The sequence below is a fragment of the Oncorhynchus mykiss genome, chromosome 6 (genome assembly GCF_013265735.2).
Source record: "Oncorhynchus mykiss isolate Arlee chromosome 6, USDA_OmykA_1.1, whole genome shotgun sequence".
In the NCBI taxonomy this organism is placed as follows: Eukaryota; Metazoa; Chordata; class Actinopteri; order Salmoniformes; family Salmonidae; genus Oncorhynchus; species Oncorhynchus mykiss.
In genome coordinates this window covers 80,797,068-80,812,067 of record NC_048570.1, presented here as the reverse complement: position 1 = coordinate 80,812,067, position 15,000 = coordinate 80,797,068, and positions in this window count along the sequence as shown.

Here is a 15,000-nt window from a genome sequence, read left to right as displayed (position 1 = left end):
ATCTCTACAGCGCTGACACACTGATCTATTCTTCTCCTCAGGCAGATCTCTACAGCGCTGACACACTGATCTATTCTCCTCCTCAGGCAGATCTCTACAGCGCTGACACTGATCTATTCTTCTCCTCAGGCAGATCTCTACAGCGCTGACACACTGATCTATTCTCCTCCTCAGGCAGATCTCTACAGCGCTGACACTGATCTATTCTTCTCCTCAGGCAGATCTCTACAGAGCTGACACACTGATCTATTCTCCTCCTCAGGCAGATCTCTACAGCGCGGACACACTGATCTATTCTTCTCCTCAGGCAGATCTCTACAGAGCTGACACGGATCTATTATTCTCCTCAGGCAGATCTCTACAGAGCTGACACACTGATCTATTCTCCTCCTCAGGCAGATCTCTACAGAGCTGACACTGATCTATTATCCTCCTCAGACAGATCTCTACAGCGCTGACACTGATCTATTCTTCTCCTCAGGCAGATCTCTACGGAGCTGACACTGATCTATTATCCTCCTCAGACAGATCTCTACAGCGCTGACACACTGATCTATTCTCCTCCTCAGGCAGATCTCTACAGAGCTGACACTGATGTATTATCCTCCTCAGACAGATCTCTACAGCGCTGACACTGATCTATTCTTCTCCTCAGGCAGATCTCTACAGCGCTGACACACTGATCTATTATCCTCCTCAGACAGATCTCTACAGCACTGACACACTGATCTATTATCCTCCTCAGACAGATCTCTACAGCGCTGACACACTGATCTATTCTCCTCCTCAGGCAGATCTCTACAGACCTGACACACTGATCTATTCTCCTCCTCAGACAGATCTCTACAGCGCTGACACTGATCTATTCTTCTCCTCAGGCAGATCTCTACAGAGCTGACACACTGATCTATTCTCCTCCTCAGGCAGATCTCTACAGAGCTGACACACTGATCTATTCTCCTCCTCAGACAGATCTCTACAGAGCTGACACTGATCTATTCTTCTCCTCAGGCAGATCTCTACAGCGCTGACACACTGATCTATTATCCTCCTCAGACAGATCTCTACAGCGCTGACACTGATCTATTCTTCTCCTCAGGCAGATCTCTACAGCGCTGACACACTGATCTATTCTTCTCCTCAGGCAAATCTCTACAGAGCTGACACTGATCTATTCTTCTCCTCAGGCAGATCTCTACAGCGCTGACAATGAACTATTCTTCTCCTCAGGCAGATCTCTACAGCGCTGACACACTGATCTATTCTCCTCCTCAGGCAGATCTCTACAGCGCTGACACTGATCTATTCTTCTCCTCAGGCAGATCTCTAAAGCGCTGACACTGATCTATTCTTCTCCTCAGGCAGATCTCTACAGCGCTGACACTGATCTATTCTTCTCCTCAGGCAGATCTCTACAGCGCTGACACTGATCTATTCTTCTCCTCAGGCAGATCTCTACAGCGCTGACAATGAACTATTCTTCTCCTCAGGCAGATCTCTACAGAGCTGACACACTGATCTATTCTCCTCCTCAGGCAGATCTCTACAGCGCGGACACACTGATCTATTCTACTCCTCAGACAGATCTCTACAGCGCTGACACACTGATCTATTCTTCTCCTCAGGCAGATCTCTACAGCGCTGACACACTGATCTATTCTTCTCCTCAGACAGATCTCTACAGAGCTGACACACTGATCTATTCTCCTCCTCAGGCAGATCTCTACAGAGCTGACACGGATCTATTCTTCTCCTCAGGCAGATCTCTACAGCGCTGACACACTGATCTATTCTTCTCCTCAGACAGATCTCTACAGAGCTGACACTGATCTATTATCCTCCTCAGACAGATCTCTACAGCGCTGACACTGATCTATTCTTCTCCTCAGGCAGATCTCTACAGCGCTGACACACTGATCTATTATCCTCCTCAGACAGATCTCTACAGCGCTGACACACTGATCTATTATCCTCCTCAGACAGATCTCTACAGCGCTGACACACTGATCTATTCTCCTCCTCAGGCAGATCTCTACAGACCTGACACACTGATCTATTCTCCTCCTCAGACAGATCTCTACAGCGCTGACACTGATCTATTCTTCTCCTCAGGCAGATCTCTACAGAGCTGACACACTGATCTATTCTCCTCCTCAGGCAGATCTCTACAGAGCTGACACACTGATCTATTCTCCTCCTCAGACAGATCTCTACAGCGCTGACACTGATCTATTCTTCTCCTCAGGCAGATCTCTACAGCGCTGACACACTGATCTATTATCCTCCTCAGACAGATCTCTACAGCGCTGACACTGATCTATTCTTCTCCTCAGGCAGATCTCTACAGCGCTGACACACTGATCTATTCTTCTCCTCAGGCAAATCTCTACAGAGCTGACACTGATCTATTCTTCTCCTCAGGCAGATCTCTACAGCGCTGACAATGAACTATTCTTCTCCTCAGGCAGATCTCTACAGCGCTGACACACTGATCTATTCTCCTCCTCAGGCAGATCTCTACAGCGCTGACACTGATCTATTCTTCTCCTCAGGCAGATCTCTACAGCGCTGACACTGATCTATTCTTCTCCTCAGGCAGATCTCTACAGCGCTGATACTGATCTATTCTTCTCCTCAGGCAGATCTCTACAGCGCTGACACTGATCTATTCTTCTCCTCAGGCAGATCTCTACAGCGCTGACAATGAACTATTCTTCTCCTCAGGCAGATCTCTACAGAGCTGACACACTGATCTATTCTCCTCCTCAGGCAGATCTCTACAGCGCGGACACACTGATCTATTCTACTCCTCAGACAGATCTCTACAGCGCTGACACACTGATCTATTCTTCTCCTCAGGCAGATCTCTACAGCGCTGACACACTGATCTATTCTTCTCCTCAGACAGATCTCTACAGAGCTGACACACTGATCTATTCTCCTCCTCAGGCAGATCTCTACAGAGCTGACACGGATCTATTCTTCTCCTCAGGCAGATCTCTACAGCGCTGACACACTGATCTATTCTTCTCCTCAGACAGATCTCTAGAGAGCTGACACACTGATCTATTCTTCTCCTCGGGCAGATCTCTACAGCGCTGACACACTGATCTATTCTCCTCCTCAGGCAGATCTCTACAGCGCTGACACACTGATCTATTCTCCTCCTCAGGCAGATCTCTACAGTGCTGACACACTGATCTATTCTTCTCCTCAGACAGATCTCTACAGAGCTGACACACTGATCTATTCTCCTCCTCAGACAGATCTCTACAGCGCTGACACACTGATCTATTCTTCTCCTCAGACAGATCTCTACAGCGCTGACACACTGATCTATTATTCTCCTCAGGCAGATCTCTACAGCGCTGACACTGATCTATTCTTCTCCTCAGGCAGATCTCTACAGAGCTGACACACTGATCTATTCTTCTCCTCAGGCAGATCTCTACAGAGCTGACACGGATCTATTCTTCTCCACAGGCAGATCTCTACAGCGCTGACACACTGATCTATTCTCCTCCTCAGGCAGATCTCTACAGCGCTGACACACTGATCTATTCTTCTCCTCAGACAGATCTCTACAGCGCTGACACACTGATCTATTCTCCTCCTCAGGCAGATCTCTACAGAGCTGACACTGATCTATTCTTCTCCTCAGGCAGATCTCTACAGAGCTGACACGGATCTATTCTCCTCCTCAGGCAGATCTCTACAGAGCTGACACACTGATCTATTATTCTCCTCAGACAGATCTCTACAGAGCTGACACGGATCTATTCTCCTCCTCAGGCAGATCTCTACAGAGCTGACACGGATCTATTCTCCTCCTCAGGCAGATCTCTACAGAGCTGACACACTGATCTATTCTTCTCCTCAGACAGATCTCTACAGAGCTGACACGGATCTATTCTCCTCCTCAGGCAGATCTCTACAGAGCTGACACTGATCTATTCTTCTCCTCAGACAGATCTCTACAGCGCTGACACACTGATCTATTCTTCTCCTCAGACAGATCTCTACAGCGCTGACACTGATCTATTCTTCTCCTCAGGCAGATCTCTACAGAGCTGACACACTGATCTATTCTCCTCCTCAGACAGATCTCTACAGAGCTGACACGGATCTATTCTTCTCCTCAGACAGATCTCTACAGCACTGACAAACTGATCTATTCTCCTCCTCAGGCAGATCTCTACAGAGCTGACACTGATCTATTCTTCTCCTCAGACAGATCTCTACAGAGCTGACACACTGATCTATTCTTCTCCTCAGACAGATCTCTACAGCACTGACACACTGATCTATTCTCCTCCTCAGGCAGATCTCTACAGCGCTGACACACTGATCTATTCTTCTCCTCGGGCAGATCTCTACAGCGCTGACACACTGATCTATTCTCCTCCTCAGGCAGATCTCTACAGCGCTGACACACTGATCTATTCTCCTCCTCAGGCAGATCTCTACAGTGCTGACACACTGATCTATTCTTCTCCTCAGACAGATCTCTACAGAGCTGACACACTGATCTATTCTCCTCCTCAGACAGATCTCTACAGCGCTGACACACTGATCTATTCTTCTCCTCAGGCAGATCTCTACAGCGCTGACACACTGATCTATTCTTCTCCTCAGGCAGATCTCTACAGCGCTGACACACTGATCTATTCTCCTCCTCAGACAGATCTCTACAGACCTGACACACTGATCTATTCTCCTCCTCAGACAGATCTCTACAGCGCTGACACTGATCTATTCTTCTCCTCAGACAGATCTCTACAGAGCTGACACTGATCTATTATTCTCCTTAGGCAGATCTCTACAGCGCTGACACACTGATCTATTCTTCTCCTCAGACAGATCTCTACAGAGCTGACACGGATCTATTATTCTCCTCAGGCAGATCTCTACAGCGCTGACACACTGATCTATTATCCTCCTCAGACAGATCTCTACAGAGCTGACACACTGATCTATTATCCTCCTCAGACAGATCTCTACAGCGCTGACACTGATCTATTCTTCTCCTCAGGCAGATCTCTACAGCGCTGACACACTGATCTATTCTCCTCCTCAGGCAGATCTCTACAGAGCTGACACTGATCTATTCTTCTCCTCAGGCAGATCTCTACAGAGCTGACACGGATCTATTCTCCTCCTCAGGCAGATCTCTACAGAGCTGACACACTGATCTATTCTCCTCCTCAGACAGATCTCTACAGAGCTGACACGGATCTATTATTCTCCTCAGGCAGATCTCTACAGAGCTGACACTGATCTATTCTTCTCCTCAGACAGATCTCTACAGAGCTGACACGGATCTATTATTCTCCTCAGGCAGATCTCTACAGCGCTGACACACTGATCTATTCTTCTCCTCAGGCAGATCTCTACAGCGCTGACACTGATCTATTATCCTCCTCAGGCAGATCTCTACAGAGCTGACACGGATCTATTATTCTCCTCAGGCAGATCTCTACAGAGCTGACACTGATCTATTCTTCTCCTCAGGCAGATCTCTACAGCGCTGACACTGATCTATTCTTCTCCTCAGGCAGATCTATACAGAGCTGACACACTGATCTATTCTTCTCCTCAGGCAGATCTCTACAGAGCTGACACACTGATCTATTCTCCTCCTCAGGCAGATCTCTACAGAGCTGACACACTGATCTATTCTCCTCCTCAGACAGATCTCTACAGAGCTGACACGGATCTATTATTCTCCTCAGGCAGATCTCTACAGAGCTGACACTGATCTATTCTTCTCCTCAGACAGATCTCTACAGAGCTGACACGGATCTATTATTCTCCTCAGGCAGATCTCTACAGCGCTGACACACTGATCTATTCTTCTCCTCAGGCAGATCTCTACAGCGCTGACACTGATCTATTATCCTCCTCAGGCAGATCTCTACAGAGCTGACACGGATCTATTATTCTCCTCAGGCAGATCTCTACAGAGCTGACACTGATCTATTCTTCTCCTCAGGCAGATCTCTACAGCGCTGACACTGATCTATTCTTCTCCTCAGGCAGATCTATACAGAGCTGACACACTGATCTATTCTTCTCCTCAGGCAGATCTCTACAGAGCTGACACACTGATCTATTCTCCTCCTCAGGCAGATCTCTACAGAGCTGACACACTGATCTATTCTCCTCCTCAGACAGATCTCTACAGCGCTGACACTGATCTATTCTTCTCCTCAGGCAGATCTCTACAGCGCTGACACACTGATCTATTATCCTCCTCAGACAGATCTCTACAGCGCTGACACTGATCTATTCTCCTCCTCAGGCAGATCTCTACAGAGCTGACACTGATCTATTCTCCTCCTCAGGCAGATCTCTACAGAGCTGACACACTGATCTATTCTCCTCCTCAGGCAGATCTCTACAGAGCTGACACTGATCTATTCTTCTCCTCAGGCAGATCTCTACAGCGCTGACACACTGATCTATTCTCCTCCTCAGGCAGATCTCTACAGCGCTGACACTGATCTATTCTTCTCCTCAGGCAGATCTCTACAGCGCTGACACTGATCTATTCTTCTCCTCAGGCAGATCTCTACAGCGCTGACACACTGATCTATTATCCTCCTCAGACAGATCTCTACAGCGCTGACACTGATCTATTCTCCTCCTCAGGCAGATCTCTACAGAGCTGACACTGATCTATTCTCCTCCTCAGGCAGATCTCTACAGAGCTGACACACTGATCTATTCTCCTCCTCAGGCAGATCTCTACAGAGCTGACACTGATCTATTCTTCTCCTCAGGCAGATCTCTACAGCGCTGACACACTGATCTATTCTCCTCCTCAGGCAGATCTCTACAGCGCTGACACTGATCTATTCTTCTCCTCAGGCAGATCTCTACAGAGCTGACACTGATCTATTCTTCTCCTCAGGCAGATCTCTACAGCGCTGACACTGATCTATTCTTCTCCTCAGGCAGATCTCTACAGCACTGACACACTGATCTATTCTTCTCCTCAGGCAGATCTCTACAGAGCTGACACACTGATCTATTCTCCTCCTCAGGCAGATCTCTACAGAGCTGACACTGATCTATTCTTCTCCTCAGGCAGATCTCTACAGCGCTGACACACTGATCTATTCTCCTCCTCAGGCAGATCTCTACAGCGCTGACACTGATCTATTCTTCTCCTCAGACAGATCTCTACAGAGCTGACACGGATCTATTCTCCTCCTCAGGCAGATCTCTACAGCGCTGACACTGATCTATTCTCCTCCTCAGGCAGATCTCTACAGCGCTGACACACTTATCTATTCTCCTCCTCAGACAGATCTCTACAGCGCTGACACACTGATCTATTCTCCTCCTCAGGCAGATCTCTACAGCGCTGACACACTGATCTATTCTCCTCCTCAGGCAGATCTCTACAGACCTGACACACTGATCTATTCTTCTCATCAGGCAGATCTCTACAGCGCTGACACACTGATCTATTCTTCTCATCAGGCAGATCTCTACAGCGCTGACACACTGATCTATTCTCCTCCTCAGGCAGATCTCTACAGACCTGACACACTGATCTATTCTTCTCATCAGGCAGATCTCTACAGCGCTGACACTGATCTATTCTACTCCTCAGACAGATCTCTACAGCGCTGACACACTGATCTATTCTTCTCCTCAGGCAGATCTCTACAGAGCTGACACTGATCTATTATTCTCCTCAGGCAGATCTCTACAGCGCTGACACACTGATCTATTCTTCTCCTCAGGCAGATCTCTACAGCGCTGACACACTGATCTATTCTCCTCCTCAGGCAGATCTCTACAGAGCTGACACTGACCTATTCTTCTCCTCAGGCAGATCTCTACAGAGCTGACACGGATCTATTCTCCTCCTCAGGCAGATCTCTACAGAGCTGACACACTGATCTATTCTTCTCCTCAGACAGATCTCTACAGAGCTGACACGGATCTATTCTCCTCCTCAGGCAGATCTCTACAGAGCTGACACGGATCTATTCTCCTCCTCAGGCAGATCTCTACAGAGCTGACACACTGATCTATTCTTCTCCTCAGACAGATCTCTACAGAGCTGACACGGATCTATTCTCCTCCTCAGGCAGATCTCTACAGAGCTGACACTGATCTATTCTTCTCCTCAGGCAGATCTCTACAGCGCTGACACACTGATCTATTCTTCTCCTCAGGCAGATCTCTACAGCGCTGACACACTGATCTATTCTTCTCCTCAGACAGATCTCTACAGAGCTGACACTGATCTATTCTTCTCCTCAGGCAGATCTCTACAGCGCTGACACACGGATCTATTATTCTCCTCAGGCAGATCTCTACAGAGCTGACACTGATCTATTCTTCTCCTCAGACAGATCTCTACAGAGCTGACACTGATCTATTCTTCTCCTCAGGCAGATCTCTACAGAGCTGACACTGATCTATTCTTCTCCTCAGACAGATCTCTACAGCACTGACACACTGATCTATTCTCCTCCTCAGACAGATCTCTACAGCGCTGACACACTGATCTATTCTTCTCCTCAGACAGATCTCTACAGCGCTGACACTGATCTATTCTTCTTCTCAGGCAGATCTCTACAGCGCTGACACACTGATCTATTCTTCTCCTCAGACAGATCTCTACAGCGCTGACACACTGATCTATTATCCTCCTCAGACAGATCTCTACAGAGCTGACACACTGATCTATTCTTCTCCTCAGGCAGATCTCTACAGAGCTGACACTGATCTATTCTTCTCCTCAGACAGATCTCTACAGCACTGACACACTGATCTATTCTCCTCCTCAGACAGATCTCTACAGCGCTGACACACTGATCTATTCTTCTCCTCAGACAGATCTCTACAGCGCTGACACACTGATCTATTCTTCTCCTCAGGCAGATCTCTACAGCGCTGACACACTGATCTATTATCCTCCTCAGGCAGATCTCTACAGAGCTGACACACTGATCTATTCTCCTCCTCAGGCAGATCTCTACAGCGCTGACACACTGATCTATTCTCCTCCTCAGGCAGATCTCTACAGCGCTGACACTGATCTATTCTTCTCCTCAGGCAGATCTCTACAGAGCTGACACTGATCTATTCTTCTCCTCAGACAGATCTCTACAGAGCTGACACTGATCTATTCTCCTCCTCAGGCAGATCTCTACAGCGCTGACACACTGATCTATTCTTCTCATCAGGCAGATCTCTACAGACCTGACACACTGATCTATTCTCCTCCTCAGGCAGATCTCTACAGAGCTGACACACTGATCTATTCTTCTCCTCAGGCAGATCTCTACAGAGCTGACACACTGATCTATTCTCCTCCTCAGGCAGATCTCTACAGACCTGACACACTGATCTATTCTTCTCCTCAGGCAGATCTCTACAGCGCTGACACTGATCTATTCTTCTCCTCAGACAGATCTCTACAGCGCTGACACTGATCTATTCTTCTCCTCAGGCAGATCTCTACAGAGCTTACACACTGATCTATTCTTCTCCTCAGGCAGATCTCTACAGAGCTGACACGGATCTATTATTCTCCTCAGGCAGATCTCTACAGAGCTGACACTGATCTATTATTCTCCTCAGGCAGATCTCTACAGCGCTGACACACTGATCTATTATCCTCCTCAGGCAGATCTCTACAGAGCTGACACACTGATCTATTCTCCTCCTCAGGCAGATCTCTACAGAGCTGACACACTGATCTATTCTCCTCCTCAGGCAGATCTCTACAGAGCTGACACTGATCTATTCTTCTCCTCAGGCAGATCTCTACAGAGCTGACACACTGATCTATTCTCCTCCTCAGGCAGATCTCTACAGAGCTGACACACTGATCTATTATCCTCCTCAGGCAGATCTCTACAGAGCTGACACGGATCTATTATTCTCCTCAGACAGATCTCTACAGCGCTGACACTGATCTATTCTTCTCCTCAGGCAAATCTCTACAGATCTTGTCATCATTATGATGTCGTTAAATTTACTTCAGAGTGATGGCAGTGTTGCAATTAGCTAGCAAAGCTTGTCAAGAATAGCTAGCAATGCTATAAACATTTGGTGCAGTCCCCTCAATCTTAGTTAGCTAACTAAAGTTATACTGCATCTAGGGTCAATCTGGCGACATCACAATGATAACAAAAGGTTTTCCAACTAATTATTTGCCTCCTTTTGAAATGTCATGGTGTTTCCAAGCCACTGTAATGCACTTTGGAATAAATCTTCATCACTGAGAATATATTGAGTAGAACCTTCAGTCAGGCGTCAGTCCTCAAGAGAACATTCCAAACAGCATTGTGACCAGACGTGCAACTCATGAATAGTAATGGTGGTTAGACAGGTGATTCAGCCCACTCAGTCTGGCAGTCTAGTGGAGGTGTGTGTTCTCACCGTGGGGGTGAGGTGTGTATGTGAGACAGACACTCTCACACACACAGGTGTAAAATACACACACACACACACACACACACAGACAGAGACACACACACATAGGTGTAAAACACCCAGTATAAACCAGGCTGTCAGCAACACGTCTGGCACATCAAAGTTACACATCCTACATTATTCAGCCTACACTTTAAGAGCTGGGGAAGAACCATTTAACAACCTTCCTTTTTTTCAGTGTAGGTGTTGGGATGTTTTCTATGCTGAATCCAACCACAGAGTCACACATAAAAAACTACACAGTTAGAGTCCACTTTAGAAACTACAAAAACTAGAAAACACAAACCACTTTAAAAACTAGAATATTAGCGGACTACAGAGAGCTGACATTTGTAGAAGTTCCACTGGTCTCTCTCTAAGCCGTATCATGTCTGCTGTCACTCCACAATAAAACCCTGTCTGATAAACAGAGCAACATCCCAAATGGCACCCTATTTCCTTGTTAGTGCACTACTTTTGACCATACAAGGCCTATAGGGCTCTGGTCGAATGTAGTAATCTATGTAGGGAATAGGGTGCCATTTGGGACAACGCCTGTTTACCTGGTGTGGTGTGTTTCCCCTCCACAGCATTAGTAACTCTAGACAGGCCATGGACCAGCGAGGGAGAGGGGCAGGGCTAGGATACTGAGTTAGTATCATACATCATAACATTATAACCTTATTATAGCACTATATATCATAACATTATAACCTTATTATAGCACTATATATCGTAACATTATAACCTTATTATAGTAACTTACTAACTTACTATACAGTGGGGCAAAAAAGTATTTAGTCAGCCACCAATTGTGCAAGTTCTCCCACTTAAAAAGATGAGAGAGGACTGTAATTTTCATCATAGGTACACTTAAACTATGACAGACAAAATGAAAAAAAATCCAGAAAATCACATTGTAGGATTTTTAATGAATTTATTTACAAATGATGGTGGAAAATAAGTATTTGGTCAATAACAAAAGTTTATCTCAATACTTTGTTATATACCCTTTGTTGGCAATGACAGGTCAAACGTTTTCTGTAAGTCTTCACAACGTTTTCACACACTGTTGCTGATATTTTGGCCCATTCCTCCATACAGATCAACTCTAGAGCAGTGATGTTTTGGGGACGTTGCTGGGCAACATGGACTTTCAACTCCCTCCAAAGATTTTCTTTGGGGTTGAGATCTGGAGACTGGCTAGGCCACTCCAGGACCTTGAAATGCTTCTTACGAAGCCACTCCTTCGTTGCCCGGGCGGTGTGTTTGGGATCATTGTCATGTTGAAAGACCCAGCCACGTTTCATCTTCAATACCCTTGCTGATGGAAGGAGGTTTTCACTCAAAATCTCACGATACATGGCCCCATTCATTCTTTCCTTTACACGGATCAGTCGTCCTGGTCCCTTTGCAGAAAAACAGCCCCAAAGCATGATGTTTCCACCCCCATGCTTCACAGTAGGTATGATGTTCTTTGGATGCACCTCAGCATTCTTTGTCCTTCAAACACGACGAGTTGAGTTTTTACCAAAAAGTTATATTTTGGTTTCATCTGACCATATGACATTCTCCCAATCTTCTTCTGGATCATCCAAATGCTCTCTAGCAAAATTCAGACGGGCCTGGACATGTACTGGCTTAAAACCTGTTGCATCTCTAGGGGCGCTATTTCATTTTTGGATAAAAAACGTTCCCGTTTTAAGCGCAATATTTTGTCAGTTTTGGAAAGAAAACACTCTGAAGTTTCAGAATCCGCAAAGATTTTGTCTGTAAGTGCCCCAGAACTCATTCTACAGGCGAAACCAAGATGATACGTCAACCAGGAAATGAGCAGAATTTCAGAAGCTCTGTTTTCTAATGTCTCCTTATATGGCTGTGAATGCGACAGGAATAAGCTTAGACCTTCTGCCGTTTCCCCAAGATGTCGGCAGCATTGTGACGTATTTGTAGGCATATCATTGGAAGATTGACCATAAGAGACTACATTTTCCAAGTGTCCGCCTGGTGTCCTGCGTCAAAACTGGTGCGCAAAGCCAGGTGCAAGTGTTTTTCCATTTGATAGAGGGGAGAAACCATGCTTCCACGAACGATATATCGTTGAAGAGATATGTGAAAAACACCTTGAGGATTGATTCTAAACAACGTTTGCCATGTTTTCAGTCGATATTATGGAGTTAATTTGGAAAAAAGTTCGCGTTTTGAGGACTGAATTTTCGGGTTTTTTTGGTAGCCAAATGTGATGTATAAAACGGAGCTATTTCTAATACACAAAGAATCTTTTTGGAAAAACTGAGCATCTGCTATCTAACTGAGAGTATCCTCATTGAAAACATCAGAAGTTCTTCAAAGGTAAATTATTTTATTTGAAGGCTTTTATGTTTTTGTTGAAATGTTGCGTGCTGGATGCTAACGCTAATGCTAACGCTAAATGCTACGCTAGCTAGCTACTTTTACACAAATGATTGTTTTCCTATGGTTGAGAAGCATATTTTGAAAATCTGAGATGACAGTGTTGTTTACAAAAGGCTAAGCTTGAGAGATGGCATATTTATTTCATTTCATTTGCAATTTTCATGAATAGTTAACGTTGCGTTATGGTAATGAGCTTGAGTCTGTATTCACGATCCCGGATCCGGGATGGGGAGATCAGAAAGGTTAAACAGGGGGACACGTCTGGCACTGCAGGATTTGAGTCCCTGGCGGCGTAGTGTGTTACTGATGGTAGACTTTTTACTTTGGTCCCAGCTCTCTGCAGATCATTCACTAGGTCCCCCCGTGTGGTTCTGGGATTTTTGCTCATCGTTCTTGTGATCATTTTGACCCCACGGGGTGAAATCTTGCGTGGAGCCCCAGATCGAGGGAGATTATCAGTGGTCTTGTATGTCTTCCATTTCCTAATAATTGCTCCCACAGTTGATTTCTTCAAACCAAGCTGCTTACCTATTGCAAATTCAGTCTTCCCAGCCTGGTGCAGGTCTACAATTTTGTTTCTGGTGTCCTTTGACAGCTCTTTGGTCTTGGCCATAGTGGAGTTTGGAGTGTGACTGTTTGAGGTTGTGGACAGGTGTCTTTTATACTGATAACAAGTTTAAACAGGTGCCATTAATACAGGTAACGAATGGAGGACAGAGGAGCCTCTTAAAGAAGAAGTTACAGGTCTGTGAGAGCCAGAAATGTTGCTTGTTTGTAGGTGACCAAATACTTATTTTCCACCATAATTTGCAAATAAATTCATTTTTTTTCTTCTCATTTGTCGGTCATAGTTGAAGTGTACCTATGATGACAATTACAGGCCTCTCTCATCTTTTTAAGTTGGAGAACTTGCACAATTGGTGGCTGACTAAATACTTTTTTGCCCCACTGTATATCATAACATTATAACCTTATTATAGCACTATTTATCATAACATTATAACGTTATTATAGTACTTTATATCATAACATTAGAACCTTATTATGGTACTTTATATCATTACATTATAACCTTATTATAGAACTATTTTTCATAATATTAGAACCTTATTATAGAACTATATATCATTACATTATAACCTTATTATAGAACTACAGTGCCTTGCGAAAGTATTCGGCCCCCTTGAACTTTGCGACCTTTTGCCACATTTCAGGCTTCAAACATAAAGATATAAAACTGTATTTTTTTTGAAGAATCAACAACAAGTGGGACACAATCATGAAGTGGAACGACATTTATTGGATATTTCAAACTTTTTTAACAAATCAAAAACTGAAAAATTGGGCGTGCAAAATTATTCAGCCCCTTTACTTTCAGTGCAGCAAACTCTCTCCAGAAGTTCAGTGAGGATCTCTGAATGATCCAATGTTGACCTAAATGACTAATGATGATAAATACAATCCACCTGTGTGTAATCAAGTCTCCGTATAAATGCACCTGCACTGTGATAGTCTCAGAGGTCCGTTAAAAGCGCAGAGAGCATCATGAAGAACAAGGAACACACCAGGCAGGTCCGAGATACTGTTGTGAAGAAGTTTAAAGCCGGATTTGGATACAAAAAGATTTCCCAAGCTTTAAACATCCCAAGGAGCACTGTGCAAGCGATAATATTGAAATGGAAGGAGTATCAGACCACTGCAAATCTACCAAGACCTGGCCGTCCCTCTAAACTTTCAGCTCATACAAGGAGAAGACTGATCAAAGATGCAGCCAAGAGGCCCATGATCACTCTGGATGAACTGCAGAGATCTACAGCTGAGGCAACAATGCAAAACGTTATGTTTGGCTTAAAAGCAACACAGCTCATCACCGTGAACACACCATCCCCACTGTCAAACATGGTGGTGGCAGCATCATGGTTTGGGCCTGCTTTTCTTCAGCAGGGACAGGGAAGATGGTTAAAATTGATGGGAAGATGGATGGAGCCAAATACAGGACCATTCTGGAAGAAAACCTGATGGAGTCTGCAAAAGACCTGAGACTGGGACGGAGATTTGTCTTCCAACAAGACAATGATCCAAAACATAAAGCAAAATCTACAATGGAATGGTTCAAAAATAAACATATCCAGGTGTTAGAAT